The 17,639-nt window shown below is 43.3% G+C and overlaps 1 long non-coding RNA gene across 1 annotated transcript; it reads right to left on the bottom strand.

Annotated features, from left to right (window-relative positions):
- Positions 1-2,503: 2,503 nt before the first annotated feature.
- Positions 2,504-16,432, bottom strand: LOC117516099. The gene is made up of 3 exons (XR_004562303.1): positions 16,357-16,432; positions 2,611-2,616; positions 2,504-2,515 (listed from the first exon to the last, which is right to left on the bottom strand). It is a non-coding gene; the product is annotated as an uncharacterized LOC117516099 (long non-coding RNA).
- Between the last annotated feature and the right edge of the window lie 1,207 nt (positions 16,433-17,639).

Below are 17,639 nucleotides of genomic sequence, written 5' to 3'. Positions count from 1 at the left end.
TTACTAACTTTTTTGAATATTTCCAAAACTGCAATTATACTGCACCTGTTGTAACTTCATTCCTGCAAGATTCAAGTTGCCATTATTTGTAGTATGTTAATCCAAAACAAAAAGAAAAATTCTTTCTGTGACAGGGCCTTAAAGCTACAGTATGTAGGATTTAGGGGCATTTATTAGCAGAAGTTGAATATAACATTCTGAACCATCTGTTCATTAGTGCATAGTTACCTGCAATAATAAAGTGATGTGTTTTCATTAGCTTTGAATGATCCCTTCTCTGGAGCGCTATACTGCACCGCCATGTTGGTACAGTAGCCTAAAACGAGCATGTCCTTTTGGGCTACTTCATCTTTTGCATTTTGCAGCAGGACTGGAAGAAGAAGCAAGTCCTATGTAGGCCTTTAGCCTCAATAGTGCCAGTTCTTGTCTCCGGACTCTGCGCAGGAATTGGATGAGAGTCTACGACTTCCTCTGGACTGAGGTTGTTTCCTCAGCCAAGGCCGATCCCCAGTTACAGCTGAGTGGACTGAAACAATGCAGATTAGGAATCTTGTCCAAGGACATAGGTGACGCGAGTGGGATGTGAATCCTACATACATACCCTACATATTTGTTAGCCTCGCTCCAGGAATCAGTAGTTATTCCTGAAACACTGTCTGCAGCTTGCTAGTGCAGGCTAACAAGTTTGACAGCCTTTTTATGTGAAATTGAGGATAATGCATTTTGCTGATCACAAGAGAAGGCAATGGAGCATGAAACCACCAAAGAAGTGAATTTGTGAAGGGAAACAAACCATTACCAGTGATGGCATTAGGTAATCGACAACATCACCATTAGTTGACAATAAATACTACACACTGTAGCTTTAGGAAATGATGTAACTATGTTTCAGTCCAAAGGCTAAATTGTGTTTTTGTTGAAATTATCTCTGGATTGCATATTTATAAAATGGCATGTTTCTGATTATTTTATTAAGGACAAGACAAAGTTTCTGGAAATATTCATATCTTGCCTTTTTGTTGAGAAGCAGCAGCAATAAAACATGAAAACTATGCCCAGGCTGGTGGACACAGCACCAGGCTGTTCTGGTTCAAAAGGGGTTACACTATTAAGGAAATGATACTTCATGTAACATGGTTTATAAAACAAAAATTTTTTGGACTGGAAAGTACAGCACAATTTACAACAAAGAGTTTGTGTTTCTCATCATAAAACTCCTTCCTGAGAGAGAAAACCTCAGAATTCTTGTTTCCATCTGCACGGCCTTCAGTGTCCTTCAAGGAAAAACTTTGACAGCTCTGTCCAGAAGAGGAAGGCAATGTCGGGACATCTGCTTCGTGGAGACATGGCAGGCATTTTGACAAGGTGTGTCAGGGTAATCTGACAAGACAAGTTTCATGTTTTATTGCAGCGTTCAAAAAAAAAGTGCAGCCGTTGCTCCAGATCATGTCTTCTGTACATCACTATGTCTTCTCCTTCACTGTCATGCATTGCGCGTAGGTGGCGCTGAAATGGAATGTCCCATGAAGCAGATGAAAGAGAAGAGAGGAGGAACAAGAGAGAAAGAAGAGTCAAACCCGTGACCTTTCTGGCCACTCGGCGTGTCTGGAGCTGGCAGGGGACGCAATTGAGAGTGACACTCCTGGTTGGAGCTGCCAAACTGCCACTTCCTGTCCTCTTTATTCACACATAGCATGAGTTTAAGCTGGACGTTTGAAGAGCAGCGAACAGACATGTGTCTCCTTGTTGAGCCGTTCCTTCTGACTGTCATTACTGTGGTTGGCGACCACTCCGTCAACGTCACACTCCGACGTCCGTCTGTCAAACAAGGGAGGAAAAACAGAAAATAGGAGCCAGAAAACAAAAACATTGACAAGGTGCATTAGCCATGATGGGTCGCGATATCAGATTCTCTTGCTTCTTCACACATATATGTGTGTGTGTGTGTGTGTGTGTGTGTGTGTGTGTGTGTGTGTGTGTGTGTGTGTGTGTGTGTGTGTGTGTGTGTGTGTGTGTGTGTGTGTGTGTGTGTGTGTGTGTGTGTGTGTGTGTGTGTGTGTGTGTCGATGACCCATCGCTTGGTGATCATACTTTTGTAGTGGCATTTAAAATATAAAACAGAATGAAGAAATTATGTCAAATGTCAAAGCCTATCTTTGACACATATACAACGACTTTTAGGGAACGTGTTCGAGAACAGCTAGTGGACAAACAGAAAACTATGTGTGACATCATAGAGGGTTTGTTCAATAAAGGGTCTGTGGTATTGATTAATTTTTTTTATTATTTATATTGTACCAAATCACAACAAAGCTGCCTCAAGGCGCATCACATGAGTAAGGTCTAACCTTACCAAGCTCCCTGAGCAAGCACACACGTGACATTGGTAAGGAAAAACTCTCTCTAATAATACTGAGGAAGAAACCACAAGCAGACCAGACTCAGAGGTGTGACCCAATGCTTAGGCCAGAGGTCTCAAACCGATTCCAGAAAGAGCCAAGACGGTGCATGTTTTCTGTGCCACCACCAGTGTTGCCACAGTTACTTTGAAAAAGTAATCCAATTACTGATTACTGATTACTCCTTGAAAAAGTAACTTAGTTACTTTACTGATTACTCAATTGTAAAAGTAACTAAGTTAGATTACTAGTTACTTTTTTAGTTACTTTTCCCAGCTGCCGACAACAACCCTCTGCCACCTCAACATGACAATGATACCTGTTTTGCCAAAAGTTATTTTATAGTCACCCTTTCTTGACTTCAATGAAAATAAATACTTGTTTTATAAAAAGTAAAATAAAGACCTCTTTCTTGACCTCATATTTAACTGTTGACAGCACTGTAACAGTAAAACTTGCAATTTCGAACCTACATTGTTTATAAATGTAACTATTAAATTCATTCTAGCATTTTTCTAACATTTAAATTCTCTCTAAATATTTTACTTGTCGAAATTAATATTATTTTAAGTAGTATTAGTAGTTGTAGTAAAAAAAAAGGCTTCAAAACTGGACCTTTAATCTAGGGGTGTTGTGGGGGGGCACATCCCTCCCCCACGCCCCCATTCCGTCTGGATTCGCCCCTGCTTTGGCGTTTGAGCACAAAGAATGGATAACATTTATTTATGCAGAAAACGTGACCACATTTACAGGTAAGAAAGTTTTATTGTGTTTTCACATCATGTGGTCCTCAGAAAGAGAGTTTAGGTGCATTTGAGTGGAAAACAGTGTTAGTTGTTGACGCGTCGCGGAGGATCAGCTGTTTTAACGTGCAGATACGGAGCGGCTCAGCTCAGAATTATAAATAAAGGAGGGGAAAAAGTATAAAAATGCCTTTGTAAAGCTCAGTGCAGGTGTGTTGTAAGAGGTGAGGACGAGTCGTAGCTGCTGCAGAAAAACGCGGATGAAAAGCTCACAGCTCGCTGAAAGTGGGCAGTTCAGTCGAACCCCGACCTCCTGCCCACAGACCAAGTTTAATGCTGCTATCGACCCACAATGCAAAAATAATAGTAACGCACAGTGACATGGAGAAGTAACTTTAATCTGATTACTGATTTGGAAAGATTAACGCGTTAGATTACTCGTTACTAAAAAAAAGTGGTCAGATTAGAGTAACGCGTTACTAAGTAACGTGTTACCGGCATCACTGGCCACCACCCACTCCACCAGGTGATTTCACTGATTAACTGATTCCATCTGCTCAATGTGATGTTAATCACTGCACCCTCTTGGCCCTTTCTGGAATTGGTTTGAGATGTCTGGTGTAGGCCATTTTAACAATTAGAAGGTTTTTACCAAGTTTTACCAAGCTGAAGAAACAGGAAACCAAAAAAAAAAATGAATAGCATCAAAAACTGAGTACATTATTGAAGTGAGCTGGTGCCACTGGCAGAGCATTATGAGATCAGCCTGGTGCCCTAGTATGCAAGACTGATGCACTCCTGGTGCCAGACAAAGATGAGTTTCCCAAAGTGGCAATGCCATGCCATTAGGGTTCCACCCGCCCAGAAAATGTTTGCCTCAACTGCTGAAACTGCTGAGAATTAAGCCTCCCAAATCAGGAGTATTGTAACAAAGATACTATTGTTTATTTTTGTTATGTGGCCCAAATCTCACTCATGGTGGAGAAAATTATGAAATTATTTGGGGCTCAAGGTATGTGTTCTGGAGTATACATGAGTTACAATTAGGACAATTTTGGGTTGTCTACAGTGTGTAGATGCTGAGAAAATAATGATTGGAGGGAAAAAAAAATTCTTATGACATTTTTATTATATGGATTGAGTGAAATATGAAATTTCTTTGTCGTGATTGTCCCCTGTGCTCGACTCTTTACGCCTCCTCCTGTGTGTCATTGGATTTGGGAGTCCTCGGAGGCTTGGGACTATCAAACTGCTGTAGAATTGGAGAAATTGGACTCATAATTTTGATGTTTTGTGTTGAAGAACCCTTTAACATTGTTAGGATCAAGTTTGTCACTCTTTCTCTTCTGCTCTCTCCTTTAATGGTTTTGTTTTTCTCCACACCAGCATCCCTAATAACACTCGTGCTGCAGATGGGTTGCTTTCACCAATACAAATAAGATTCAAAGTCGCATGTCCAGCGCCAGGTTTTCATTGAATTCTGTCCCCTTAGGTCAAGTGTGTTTTATTTCTCTGATATTTCTCCTTCCTGCCTTTGTCTGGCCACTATATCCATCTCAGTTTCTGCCCTGTTCCTTTTTCTGTCTCTTTCTCTGCTTGACTCACTGACGTGCACTCACACATGCACACATTATCCTTGGGCTATTACCAGGATAAGTCAATTTGATCCATCCAAGGCAGTGGATGTCATTTTATTCATATATTTTCAAGCCTAGTGACTTTATTAAAGGCTACTGCTTCAATCTATCGTGAATGGATGAATGCACCCACTGATGAAACACGGGGGAAAATGAGGCCTGCACCGTCTGAGATGACCACAGCCAATCAGCCTGTCACTTTCCAACACGTCCTCAAATTCTGCATTTATATGCAATCAAAAACAGCTTGGTGACTCTGAGGCTCTTTGGCACAATGTTTTCTGTTCGTCTGTGAGCAAAAGAGACAGATAGCTGCCCACACCGCCTTCCAATGACAAGAGAATGGCTGCTGAGACTTCCAGCTTGGGGGGAAAAAATGAGACGTTACAGTCGGTGGAGGCGCAGAGCAGAGAAAGTTGGAGAGGAGACAAAAATGTGTCTATTCATGCCAGCTTGTGTCTTGACCCTCCTCCAGGCTGCCATTGCCTTCTGTCAGGAGAGGGAATTAAAGGGCCATTCACCGGACACTAAGACTTCCACTTCTCCGCAGCCACGCCTCGTCTGCCGCGTGGTACTGCCCACACTCATTTTATGTCTGCACTGATGCCTGAAAGGTGCCGAAAACAGAAGCCAACCGATGAGTTGCTTTAAAGCAAAATAAAGTAGGCCCTGTCTCTTTAAGGTGAATATGGAGATGCCAGAGTGCGCCCAACCAACCAGTCTTCCAGAGCAGAGGGGAAGGTCACGCAGAGTTCACAGCCATGACTGATGGCTGTAGAGGGGCTCTGGAGTCTGCGGCTGCACATCTCAAAGTCTGAGAGCAGGCCGGGCATCACTGCAAAAAGAGAGTGTGCATGGGGATATTCTGAAAAAATCATTCAGAATCACCAACTCACAGGTCTGCTCTTCAACTGGAATACCAATCTGATGGTACAACCACGGCTACCTCCAGCCATCCAAGAGACAAACTGAAACTCTGGAGGGCTGTGGTTGTATTCTTCTGGCTGAGACGGATAATTCTGCAAATAGTGGCATTGTTGATAAGGTATACATAAATCATATGTTCTGTTTATTTAAATGAAGTGATTTGCAAGTTTATATATGCAGTGCATCCAGAAAGTATTCACACTGCTTCACTTTTTATACTGTTGATATGTTATAGTCTTATTCCAAAATGGAGTAAATACATTTTTCCCTCAAAATTATACTCACCACACCCCATAATGACAACATAAAAAAAAAGTTTTGTGAAATTTTTGCAAATTTATGAAAAACAAGAGCAATCAGAGATTTCTGACATCCACCAGTCTGGATCTGGATCACTTCCAAAATTCAGTGGAATCTTCCATGCCCTAATATCCATGTGTGGTGCAAATTTGGTGAGAATTTGTGAAGTATTTTTCAAAACCTATATAAAGAGATATCTTGATCCAGAATCCAGATCTGGATCACTGAATTTTGGAGTTGATCCAGAGACAGAGAGCTGCCCACTCCAGATTGCCAACTGCCAATCCAGATTCTGGATCAACTCCAAAATTCAGTCGATTCTTCCATGGCCTAATATCTATCTGTGATACAAATTTGGTGAGAATCCGTGAAGCAGTTTTGATGAAATCCTTCAAAGCGTATATAAAGTGAAATCATTATTCAGAATCTCGATTCAGATTCAGATCACCTCCAAAATTTAATGGACTCTTTCATGGCCTAATATGTATCCATGGTGAAAATTTGGTGAGAATCTGTGAAGTAGTATAGACATAATCCTTCAAAGCCTATATAAAGTGAAACTTGATCCAGAATCCAAATCTGGATCCAGATCACCTCCAAAATTTAATGGTGTCTTCCATGCCCTAATATGTGTCTGTGTTGAAATTTTTGTCCAAATCCGTGCAGTGTTTTGACATAATCCTGCTAAAAGTAATCCTTCAAAGCCTATATAAAGTGGAAGTTGATCCAAAATCCAGATCCGGATCCGGATCACCTCCAAAATCTAATGGAGTCTTCCATGGCCAAATATCAATCTGTGATGAAAATCCATGCAGTAGTTTTGACGTAATCCTGCAAAAAGACAGACAGACAAACAAATAAATAAATGCCAATAATTTTATTATGTCCTTTGTGGACGTAATAAAAAAACAAAGAAAACACTTGTGCATTAGTTGATTGACCTTTGGCAGCAACTAGAGCCTCAAGTCTTCTTGAATATGATACCAAAAGCTTGGTGCACCTTTCTTTGGCCAGCTTTGCAGCACCTCTCAAACTCCATCAGGTTCGATGGGGAGCGTCAGTGCACAGACATTTTCAAATCTCTCCAGAGATGTTCAATCAGATTCAGGTCTGGGCTCTGGCTGGGTCATTCAAGGACATTCACAGAATTGTCCTGAAGCCACTTCTTTGATAGCTTGGCTGTGTGTTTAGGGTCATTGTCCTGCTAAAAGATGAACGTCGCCCCAGTCTGAGGTCAAGACCGCTCTGGAGCAGGTTTTCATCAAGGATATTTCTGTACATTGCTGCATCCATCGTTCCCTCAATCCTGACTAGTCTCCCAGTTCCTACTGCTGAAAAACATCCCCACAGCATGATGCTGCCACCACCATGCTTCACTATAGGGACGGTGCCTAATTTTCCGATGTTGTGTGTGTGTGTGTGTGTGTGTGTGTGTGTGTGTGTGTGTGTGTGTGTGTGTGTGTGTGTGTGTGTGTGTGTGTGTGTGTGTGTGTGTGTGCATGCGCACCACACAAAGTGTTTTACAATACAATGTAAGAATTTTCACTAATATGACTCTATATGCAGCTTTTCCACTCTGTGCACATCTGATACCATCAGATCTCAGAAGTTAAGTAGGCTAAGTCCTGATTCATAATTTGGTTGGGAGGCTGCTTCAGAAGACCAGTAATCTATCATAGGTGACCTCAAGTACCCGAGGCAAGCTGAAAGCAAAAATAATAATTATAATAATAATAACAAGCTTCAAACAAAAAAAGCAGTACAATTAAATTAAAATATACCAAACTCGTTTATCACCACCACTTCCACCATGATCCACTTGTGGCCAAGTGCAACATCTAGTAGCAGAAAAATCATTTGTTGCACCATTAAGAGTCAAGGCTATGTCTATTTCACTTTCATTGAATGAACCATTTAACGTTTTGCTTCTTAAAATAGTGTAATTATCTTCACAATGAAATTATGGAGAAATATAAATCAGAGTATCAATATGTATCTGTATCAGCAGTTCAAATGTTACCCATCCCTAATTGTCACATCTCATCGTTTCCCCAAACTCATCCTATTTCAGAATGACCATTTGTCTGGTGAGGACATTATTCAGTGGTGCCTGAACACACCATTAGTTTTGGTTTGGGCAGGAGGCACAGGTCCTCCGAAGGCTCGCCTCTCCACCAGCTGCAGCACTTTGAGTATAACATATGACAGGACAATTAGTGACGTAACAGGTGAGAGTGGGTCAGATTAGATGCTGATGTCATCCTCTGATCGTCTTCTTGGTTTCTGGAAGACTTCACTTCAACAAGCAATGAAGAAGGAGCCAGAACATGTGAGAGAGCTGGATCTAAATTCTTACTCCATTACCTCCATAAGCCTCCCACATCCCTTCGCATCCTCTTCCATCCTCCTCGACTATCAGCGTGGTATTGTTTTGCAAACCTCTGCGGTGATGTTGTCAGCCTTCTTTCTGTGAAGTGGCCCCAGCCATAAAACAACAGTGACGTGAGTGATTGATCCAGCAATGAGGATGGCAATACTCCTCTGCATCAATATGAAGGCAGCCTGCGGGACTGGAGCCCTTTCAGACAGCTCTCTGTTTCTCCTCAGAGGAAAAATCCATACACAATTGATGGCGGTTCAAAGAGAGGCTTTATTGTGGGATATCAAATAAAACATCAGAGAACACAGAGAAAGGGAGAGAGGGGGAGAGACGGAATGAAAGAGAGCATGTGAGTGAGTGACTGTGAGTGTGTGTGCGTGAGAGAAACAGAGTGATCTGCATTTTGCTTTATCTCCTTTTTGCACCTGAATGGTAACTGAGCAGCTGAGACGGGACAGAGACGTCCTTGCTTCCAGACATGCAGAAAGCATGTGGATGTCAACAGAGTCGCACGACGACACGATGCCACACAAAACGCTTTGCAGATACGGAGACTGGGCGATTTGTATGTGAACGAACACCGCCTGGAGAGGCGAGTAAAGGTGTTAAGTATTTATAAGGTTATTTCTGGGTATAACAGAGAAGTGTAAGTACGAGAGAGCGATATCAGTCGTTTCCTGTCTGTTCTCTGCAGCCTGGCCTCTGGCAAACCCTGTTATGATTTCATCAGCACTGCTTCTAATCCACTTGCTTAATGAAATACATAATTAACACGGCTTAATTGTGGTAAGGACAGTTATGACTGAAGTCATTTCCTGTGACCACTGCTCCTATAATTGAATGTGTTCTTCACACCCTATCAAGACCTTTGACTTGACGGAGGGGTCTGTTGACTTTTTCCTTAATTAGTTTAATTTTTCTTGTTGTTATCCTTTTTTTATTACAGCAAATCAAAATTCAGTAATCCAATGTGAATGAAATTCATGGTATATGACATAAAGCTGACCTAATTAATCTGTTATTTATTTTGTTTTAATTTCCATCAACTCATTACTGTTTGTCAAATGTTTTCCTCCAGTGTTGATGAGAAGTATATCATGAACAGTGAAATTGGTTCAATGCATCAGAGGATGGTTTTTGAGCTATGAAAAGGTGTGCATCTGTGTAGTATGGAGTTTTTGTCAAGTTCATTTGATTTAATTGTTGAGGTAAGATGCCACAATTCAAAAGGGCAAAACAAGGTAATAATCTGTGTTTGACATACGTCACCTATCAGTTCTGGCTTCTTTAGAAGCACAGCACACCCATAATTGTTTTCTCTGGATACATTTTGTCACTTTTCTTTATCTCCTGCATCAATCTGATCAGACACCTAATTATCCATCCATTCAAATAGCCAAATATCTATCTGATCATCCATCCAGCCACCCAGCCAACCGCCCACGATCCATTCGTCACCTATCCATCGTTATCCAGCCTCTTATCCATTTTTCCATCCCATCATCAATCCAACCATCCAGCCAACTATCAAACGATTTACACATCAATATATCATCCCATCATCTATCCAGCCACCCAACCAACCAACCACCTACCCATTCATACATCTATACGCCCATTCTATTATCCATCTAGCCATGCAAACAACCATTCATACATCCATTCATACATCATGTGTATGTCACCTATCCATTCACACATCCATATAACCATTCAGTCAGCCACACAATCACCCATACAGCCATCTATGCATCCATAGTTCCATCCCATCATACATCTAATAGGCCAGCCAGCCATTTAAGCACCCATCCAACCATACAACAATCCATCCATTCACACGTCCGTCATCCACCATCCAACCATCCATACATCTGTCCAACCATCATTCCATCTATACATCTATTCATCCAACCAACCTTCCATGCATCTATCCATTTTCTTTTCCCATCTCTTCATCTTGTTGATGAGTCTGGCATCTTTACCAGCATTCTTTTTTCTAGTCTGCTTCAGACAACACTTAAGTTCCTTTTCCACATGTACATGGTTATATTTATAGAAAAGACAGTCTAAGCAGTAGTGGCAAAGATTTGAAAATGTTTCAAGAAATTTCATCACATTTTATCTGCCCTTGACCAAGGCAGTGTCTCTTCATCTGGAGTTGGTCTCCAAGCACTGGGCTGTGGCTGCCCACTGCCCCTAGTGGTTGCATTGTGTCTGACTATAATGAGGATAGGTTAAATGCAGAAAACATATTTTGTTGTATGTATGTATAAATAGCAAGGAGGAAAGGAGAGTGGTTCGGGAGCTAAGGCTGTGGGTGAAGGCAAGACCCACCAGATCTAACTGGTATCGCTCCACCTAAGGGCACAAGCTCCGGCTCCTTCCCCCACAGCGAAGTGATGTTCCACACCCCCAGAGCTAGCCCCTGCCGCCCAGGTCTGGTCCATCGAGGCCCTCGACTTTCACTGCCACCCAAAGGATAGCGCACCTGACACCAGAGGTTCCCCCTGCGGGTGGTGAGCCCACAGGGTGGAGATGGAAGGTCCACGTTGCTTTTTCGGGCTGTGCCCGACTGGGCTCAATGGCAAGCCCAGCCACCAGGCACTTGTTGACGGGCCCTACATCCAGGCCTGGCACCAGATGAGGGCCCCGGGCTTCCTCCGGGCCAGGTAACATTTCCTCTACCTCGTTCTATCATGGTGTCTTGTGAACAATTCTTAGTCTGACCTCTCACCTGAGACCAATTTGCCATGGAAGACCCTACCAGGAGCACAAAGGCTCCAGACAACACCGCTCTCAGGTTCATAGGGGCACACAAACCTCTCCAGCATGATAAGGTGATGGTTCCCGGAGAGGGCCATCCAATCTCTGTACTCCCAAAGCAAAAGCTGTGTTCGGGTGCTCGGCAGTAAGTTGGACTCGTTTCCGGTGGAGGTTGGCCTCTGCCAGGGCTGCGCCTTGTCACCAATCCTGTTTGTGATATTCATGGACAGGATATCGAGGCGTAGTCAGGGGGAGGAGGGTTTCCAGTTTGGTGGGCTCAGGGTCTCGTCACTGCTTTTTGCAGATGATGTGATCCTGTTGGCTTCATCGGCCAGTGACCTCCAACACTCACTGGATCGGTTCGCAGCCGAGAGTGAAACGGCTGGGATGAGGATCAGCACCTCTAAATCTGAGGCCATGGTTCTCAGCAGGAAACCAATGGATTGCCTACTCCGGGTAGAGAGTTCAAGTACCTCAGGGTCTTGTTCATGAGTGAGGGGACGATGGAGCGTGAGATTGGCCGGAGAGTCGGCACAGCAGGGGCGGTATTACGTTTGCTCTACAGCACTGTTGTGACGAAAAGGGAGCTGACCCAAAAGGCAAAGCTCTCGATCTACTGGTCAATCTTCATTCCTACTCTCACCTATGGTCATGAGTGTTGGGTCATGACCGAAAGAACTAGATCGCGGGTACAAGTGGCCGAAATGGGCTTCCTCAGGAGGGTGGCTGGTGACTCCCCTAGAGATAGGGTGAGAAGTTCGGTCATCCATGGGGAGCTCGGAGTAGAGTCGCTGCTCCTTCGCGTTGAAAGGAGCCAGCTGAGGTGGTTCAGGCATGTGGTAAGGATGCCTCCTGGGCACCTCCCAAGGTAGGTGTTTCAGACATGTCCATCTGGGAGGAGACCCCAGGGAAGACCCAGGACTAGGTGGAGAGATTATATCTCCACACTGGCCTGGAAACATCTCGGGATCCCCCAGTCAGAGGTGGTCAATGTGGCCTGGGAAAGGGAAGTCTGGGGTCCTCTACTGGAGCTGTTGACCTTGCGACCCGAACCCAGAAAACCGGTTGAAGATGATGTATGTATAACAATAGTTTCTTCTTCTTCTTCTTCTACATATAAACGCAACACTTTTGGTTTTGCTCCCATTTTGTATGAGATTAACTCAACGATCTAAAACTTTTTCCACATACACAATATCACCATTTCCCTCAAATACTGTGCACAAACCAGTCTAAATCTGTGATAGTGAGCACTTCTCCTTTGCTGAGATAATCCATCCCACCTCACAGGTGTGCCATATCAAGATGCTGATTAGACACCATGATTAGTGCACAGGTGTGCCTTAGACTGCCCACAATAAAAGGCCACTCTGAAAGGTGCAGTTTTGTTTTATTGGGGGGGGATACCAGTCCGTATCTGGTGTGACCACCATTTGCCTCATGCAGTGCAACACATCTCCTTCGCATCATCCGTGAAGAGAACACCTCTCCAACGTGCCAAACGGCAGCAAATGTGAGCATTTGCCCACTCAAATCGGTTACAACGACGAACTGGAGTCAGGTCGAGACCCCGATGAGGACGACGAGCATGCAGATGAGCTTCCCTGAGACAGTTTCTGACAGTTTGTGCAGAAATTCTTTGGTTATGCAAACCGATTGTTCCAGCAGCTGTCCGAGTGGATGGTCTCAAATGATCTTGGAGGTGAACATGCTGGATGTGGAGGTCCTGGGCTGGTGTGGTTACACGTGGTCTGCGGTTGTGAGGCTGGTTGGATGTACTGCCAAATTCTCTGAAACGCCTTTGGAGACGGCTTATGGTAGAGAAATGAACATTCAATACACGAGCAACAGTTCTGGTTGACATTCCTGCTGTCAGCATGCCAATTGCACGCTCCCTCAAATCTTGCAACATCTGTGGCATTGTGCTGTGTGATAAAACTGCACCTTTCAGAGTGGCCTTTTATTGTGGACAGTCTAAGGCACACCTGTGCACTAATCATGGTGTCTAATCAGCATCTTGATATGGCACACCTGTGAGGTGGGATGGATTATCTCAACAAAGGAGAAGTGCTCACTATCACAGATTCAGACTGGTTTGTGAACAATATTTGAGAGAAATGGTAATATTGTATATGTGGAAAAAGTTTTAGATCTTTGAGTTCATCTCATACAAAATGGGAGCAAAACCAAAAGTGTTGCGTTTATATTTTTGTTGAGTGTAGAATTTCCCTTTTAGTGTGTTTCCACATGCTTCAGATAAAGTGTTTGAAATTAGATGGGGAATCTAAAGCAACATAAGACTGGAAATAAGATTTTCAGGCCAGCAGAAATCCTCTCTCTGCACGTATCTCTAAAATACACTCAGTGATAATTAAGTCCAGTCCAAAAATGTGATCATTCTTACATTTCATGTTATGTCTACCCTTGCATTTGTGACAAATCAAAAAAGATAAAAAAATAAAATAAAATTGTGGGGCATCACAGATTTATAAAGAAGCCAAAAGAAAAATGAAATAATTTCAATAGTTTGGGATGTTTGTGATGCATTATATTTTAATAAGCAAACACAACGGGACAGACCTGTTTCTGAGAATTTTTGTGGCACAACCAAAAGAGAAATATGTGTCCATTCTTGTACTTCAGCCTTGTATCATTCTCTCCCAAAAACAACATACAGGCCTTCCTTCAATTATACCACTTTAACAGTTCCATTTCTTTGTTTTGTTAAGCACTACAGAGTAGCTTTCCTGCAACGTCTCTGTCATGATCCTGTAGCTGAATACTGCAAAAAATAAGTAAGCTGAAAAGAAACTTTAGAAATGGACAATCCTCAAGATTTAGTGCAAGCATTAATTTACAAATACTTGGAAATTGCTGCTCTGAAGATGGGGTTTCCTTTGATTACAACACAGTGTTTGAAATGTGAATGAAGAGAATGAAATACAACCCCTGGCAAAAATTATGGAATCACCGGCCTCGGAGGATGTTCATTCAGTTGTTTAATTTTGTAGAAAAAAAGCAGATCACAGACATAACACAAAACTAAAGTCATTTCAAATGGCAACTTTCTGACTTTAAGAAACACTATAAGAAATCAAGAAAAAAAATTGTGGCAGTCAGTCACAGTTACTTTTTTAGACCAAGCAGAGGGAAAAAAATATGGAATCACTCAATTCTGAGGAATAAATTATGGAATCACCCTGTAAATTTTCATCCCCAAAACTAACACCTGCATCAAATCAGATCTGCTCGTTAGTCTGCATCTAAAAAGGAGTGATCGCACCTTGGAGAGCTGTTGCACCAAGTGGACTGACATGATTCATGGCTCCAACACGAGAGATGTCAATTGAGACAAAGGAGAGGATTATCAAACTCTTAAAAGAGGGTAAATCATCACGCAATGTTGCAAAAGATGTTGGTTGTTCACAGTCAGCTGTGTAAAAACTCTGGACCAAATACAAACAACATGGGAAGGTTGTTAAAGGCAAACATACTGGTAGACCAAGGAAGACATCAAAACGTCAAGACAGAAAACTTAAAGCAATATGTCTCAAAAATCGAAAATGCACAACAAAACAAATGAGGAACGAATGGGAGAAAACTGGAGTCAACGTCTATGATCGAACTGTAAGAAACCGCCTAAAGGAAATGGGATTTACATACAGAAAAGCTAAACGAAAGCCATCATTAACACCTAAACAGAAAAAAACAAGGTTACAGTGGGCTAAGGAAAAGCAATCGTGGACTGTGGATGACTGGATGAAAGTCATATTCAGTGATGAATCTCGAATCTGCATTGGGCAAGGTGATGATGCTGGAACTTTTGTTTGGTGCTGTTCCAATGAGATTTATAAAGATGACTGCCTGAAGAGAACATATAAATTTCCACAGTCATTGATGATATGGTGCTGCATGTCAGGTAAAGGCACTGGGGAGATGGCTGTCATTACATCATCAATAAATGCACAAGTTTACGTTGACATTTTGGACACTTTTCTTATCCCATCAATTGAAAGGATGTTTGGGGATGATGAAATCATTTTTCAAGATGATAATGCATCTTGCCATAGAGCAAAAACTGTGAAAACATTCCTTGCAAAAAAGACACATAGGGTCAATGTCATGGCCTGCAAATAGTCCGGATCTTAATCCAATTGAAAATCTTTGGTGGAAGTTGAAGAAAATGGTCCAAGACAAGGCTCCAACCTGCAAAGCTGATCTGGCAACAGCAATCAGAGAAAGTTGGAGCCAGATTGATGAAGAGTACTGTTTGTCACTCATTAAGTCCATGCCTCAGAGACTGCAAGCTGTTATAAAAGCCAGAGGTGGTGCAACAAAATACTAGTGATGTGTTGGAGCGTTCTTTTGTTTTTCATGATTCCATCATTTATTCCTCAGAATTGAGTGATTCCATATTTTTTTCCCTCTGCTTGGTCTAAAAAAGTAACCGTTACTGACTGCCACAATTTCCTGATTTCTTATAGTGTATCTTAAAGCCAGAAAGTTGCCATTTGAAATGACTTTAGTTTTGTGTCATGTCTGTGATCTGCTTTTTTTCTACAAAATTAAACAACTGAATGAACATCGTCCGAGGCCGGTGATTCCATAGTTTTTGCCAGGGGTTGTATTAGGAGACAAATGTCTATTTCCATCAGTGTGAGTGCAGAGTACTTGCTGCAGTCCTGATTCCTTTTCATTCTGACTCTTCTGCTCTATTTTGCTGTGATTGATTGATTGTCATGTACGATGGGGCAACATGGCGTTTGAGTGGGATTGCGGCTCAGTCATGTGACCACAGCAGATGGCACAGCTGAGTATTAGAGCTGGTTCACCTGCTGTTTGTGCTCCTGCTTCCTGCTTTACTGTTATCAGATGCCACCAAGGAAGGGTGGGGTGAAGAAAAAGCTGCAAAGCAGGGAGGGAATTGTCAGAAAGAAAAACAGAGGGAGAGAAGAGAACCAAAGAATTGATGAATGCAGATGATTGTGCACATGCAAAAGAAGCGGTGCAGAGGGAACATTTAAAGTGGGCACATTATACACCTTCTCATCTTTGTTCAAACAGGTCAGGTAGCAGGTGTATTAAAAACAATTATTCTATGGAGTTAAAGGTTTCACACAGACACTGAGGTAGTGCATGTCAAAACAACAAATTTCTTCATAAGAAAACAACTTGTCTCTGTGTCCATTGCTTTAAGTGGAAATGACTAAGGGTAGTATCTCACTAGGCTATGACTGTTGGACAGTAGTTGGAGATGTGACTTTGTGACAAAGCATGCAAATTAGAGACAAATTCTCAGTTGGTATCTCACTGAACTGGTACTAATGACACATTAGCACACATCAAACACCACTCATGGCTGAAATGATGACAACCCCAAATACAGAAACCAAAAAAACCCAGATACCCAAAGAAAACCCGACCTATGAGGGAAAGCGGGGGCCAGAAGGCAAGAAACATCACAAAACAACCCAGGGGAACCAAAATGACAGTCATGCAACAACATGTTTTGCAATTCACTGCTCCACAGCTGGCAGAAAACAAAGTCTAGTACCTCTGACTGGTGTTGTGACCAGCCAGAGCTGACAACAGGATGCAGACATTGACCAGGCAAAGCCAGGTGGAGTGTCACGTGGCTTGCTCAAATCCCCGATGTCACCAGGCATGGGCACAGACGGCCCGTTAGAGTCCACAGCAATGCTGAGAGGTCGACCAGCCAGCCCACAGGAGTTCATGGCTGACTCAGGAGATTAGCCGATGGGCCCACAGATGATGCAGGAGAGTGGCCGACCAGCTGACAGGAGTTCACTAGCTGACCCAGGCATGTGGCCACCCAGGCCACAGGATCCCACAGCAGGACCATGAGGGCAGCCACCAGGCCCACAGGGACCCAGAGACAAGACTAGCAAACACCCGTATGGCCCTCAGGAGCACCACCATCCTCTGCTGCCGATCCTGGTGGTTCCTCTGAGACATCATTAAACTCCGGGGTGGACGGTTCCAACAGAGCACAGACACCCTTGGGCACAGGACAGGTTGGCTCCTTCGGGATCCTGAAAATTTTGGATGCAGGAACTGGTGGCTCCGGGAACCCCACATCCATGGCTGCTCGATCTAGAGGCTCCACTGGAACCGTAATGGTGGTTGGCCTCGTACCAGCTGGTTCCTCCAGTATTCTGGCATTGCCAACTGCAGGGGTGGCTGGACCATCTGGCCAGCAGGCACAGAGGCGGATGGCTCCCCCAGAGCACAAACACATCTGATCCCCGAGCCGGTCGGCTCCTCCGGCACCGTGGGATCTCCCGGAAAGACTCCTGCTGGCTCCTCAGGTTTGCTGATGTCGTGGGGCTCGGGGGCAGATGGGCCATCTGGGCCCATGACACTGCCCATGGTAGTGATGGGCCGCTCTGCTGGGACCCCTCCGACTGCCGGGAAGAGCCTGAACCTGCTCTCAGACCTGCACAGAGAAGCAGAGGAAGTGTGTTGCTCT

Source organism: Thalassophryne amazonica, chromosome 8 (genome assembly GCF_902500255.1).
Source record: "Thalassophryne amazonica chromosome 8, fThaAma1.1, whole genome shotgun sequence".
In the NCBI taxonomy this organism is placed as follows: Eukaryota; Metazoa; Chordata; class Actinopteri; order Batrachoidiformes; family Batrachoididae; genus Thalassophryne; species Thalassophryne amazonica.
The sequence above is the reverse complement of the archived record's forward strand: the minus strand, read 5'-3'. Positions and strand labels throughout refer to the sequence as shown.